The following is a 2,730-nucleotide window of genomic DNA, read 5'->3' on the forward strand; positions in this document are numbered from 1 at the left end:
ATTCTCCTTCTGGGCTGAATACTACTTGTTTTTCCTGCCTTCTTCAGCTCTCGTAAGAAGCTTTTTCCTCTCTGAGTAGTGCTCTTTTTTTTTTGTTTTCTGGAGAGCATGTATTTTGTGTATTCTCTCTCTGTCTGGACAATGTTTGTCCTCCTTTATATATTATTGCCCGATTCTCTCTCTTCCTCTTTTTCTCCCCCTGGCAGCTGCCAACTTGTCCTAAGAAAACATTCCCTTCTAGGGTAACACAAGGGCTGAGGTGTCACTGATGATGTGCACAGTGGGCCCAAATGACACCTCCTCGGCCAGCTCACACGGATTCCTTTTTGTCTGCTTTCTCCAGCTAGTGCGCTTACGTCTATCAGCTGCCAGCTATTCCCAGAATGCTGCGCAAAATACCGCAGCATTTTAGCCCAGCAATTTCCTGCAAGGTGCTCACACAACATTAGTTAGTTTTTCACCTCATTTTTCTTCCAAATCACTAACTTTCACTTCAAGAGGAGCAGCAGTACGGAATTAAGCCAAAGTAAGTGCAAACTCTACAAATCTAAATTAAAACATACAATAAACTAGAAAAATCACTCATGGACACGCAATTTTAAGCTATAAAACCAGTGGATAACTCTAATTTCTTAGAGTTATCAGTGACGTGGAGCTCGATTAGGGAATAACAAAGCAGATTCCCAGACGAGCCCCACTTAGCTGCATTAAAATATAAATTAATTACTACAGAATCCTGAACCTCTGACAACACACAGGTTTCCACCCCACAGGACATATAGTATCGTACATACATGAACATGTAAATAATCATTACAACAGATATCAACCACAGTCTAGTTAATCTAAATATTTCAAGAGTTTACAAGATTCTCAATTCCTTACATTTGTCCAAGAGGATAACCACAATCCTCACTTGATTCCAACAACAGCAAAACTCAGCTGCTCCGTAGCAAATATCCAGTTACTATGCACTGCTCCTAGAATCTCCTGGGAGGGGTTTAATACATTTAAAACATAAAACGTGAGCGAAATGCCCAGTAGGATATAATTTGAAATAAACGTTATAAATAAATGAATAATAAGTGAGCGAGGGAATAGATAAATTAATAAGTAAATAAAATAAGACATTCAATTCTAACAGACAGCCGGAACCTCACATCATTTTTCTCAAGGATGACTGAATATAACCGTTTTACAGGCTTCAGCAAGTAATTAGTACAAATTACTTACCTAACCAAGTGCCTCGCCTACCCAGACCGAGTTTTGGGTTCTGCCCCCGAGAAAGCATTATCCGCATCCTAGCTAGGCTTACAGTAATAGACTCTCTTACCAGTTCACAAGATCTCTTTGCTTAAGAACTCATTCATTAACTTTCTGAAATCGTAATTATAACCCCACGAACTACTCAAGCCGCGGGCCCCATGACTGGGTAAGCCATGAGGTTCCATGACTGGACAAGCTATAAATTCCATGGACAGGACAAGCCATGGATTCCATAAACTCCACAAGTCATGGTTTTCAAAGAGTTTTTCTTTCGCAAATCAACCCCTTTCTTTAAAGCATTTCCAAGTCCAAAATCTTTTTGAAAACATCCTCATAAGGAAAAGGGATAGAAATCCTACTTCGCACTATCAAACCTGGGACTAGTGTTGCCTTTTCCGGCTTTCGCTTCCTCAAGCCTCTTCAGTCTGAATCCTCAGCGATCACTAATGCAAGACAACACTTTAGGATTAATTCTCATTCCTAAAGCAATCCAAATCCCAACTTCCAACCAAGATTTACTATTAGTGTGTCCTAATCCATTTTCATGTTTCAAATTATCATTCTAAGGGTTTTCAATCTCAAAACAAGGATTAAAGATGCTAATCCATTTATCTCAAGTCCCCAAATGAAGCTAATTTGGGTTCTCCCTGAAAACAGGGGTTAAAACAGCAATTTCAGGCCAAACAGGGTCAAACCCGTGTGCACCGGTCGACCGGTGACAGAGCAATGCAACACTACCGGTCGACCGGTTAGCCTGCAATCCGGTCGACCGCATAGGTCGACCGGTTTCCATGTGATCTGGTCGACCGCACAGGTCGACCGGTGGAATCAGCTGCGCGAGAGAAGCTCACAGAAATCAGTCTAAAAACCTGTAAATCCAGTCCCAAATCTAAATATTTTAAAGGAAAACCAATATATCTGGGTTCTAGGTCCTAAAACAAGTTCAAAGAACCCAAGATCTCCAATTTCTACCCTAGTTTTACTCAAAAACTATCAAAATCTGGTTTGAACCGAAAATAAGTTTTGAAATTCAAAAACTTGAGATTCAATAGAGGTTCTTTCAGTAATCTTACCTCGAATCCTTCTCTTGATATTGAAAACTTTCTTTAAATCTTTCATTGGTTCAAGATCCGTTTGATTTGGGACAAAAATGAGAGAGAGAGAGAGAGAGAGAGAGAAAGAGAGAGAGTGAGAGTGAAGGAGAGAGAGAAAGTGCACGAGAAGGAAAAGGAAAGAAAGAAAAGAAAAGAAAAGGAAAAGAAAAGAAAAGGAAAAACAAAAGAAAAGGACATGTGTACAATATTTTAAAAGAGCAGTCCAGAAATGCACCCATACACACTTCTGGGTTTAAATAAATTACTGAGAATAATTTAAATACCTTAGAACTATTTAAACTCACACGTGTCAGAAAAATTTATTAATTAATACTCAATTAATAATCCAGATTAGGCACACTAATAATCT

The sequence above is a fragment of the Morus notabilis genome, unplaced genomic scaffold, assembly GCF_000414095.1.
Source record: "Morus notabilis unplaced genomic scaffold, ASM41409v2 Scaffold550, whole genome shotgun sequence".
Lineage (NCBI taxonomy): Eukaryota > Viridiplantae > Streptophyta > Magnoliopsida > Rosales > Moraceae > Morus > Morus notabilis.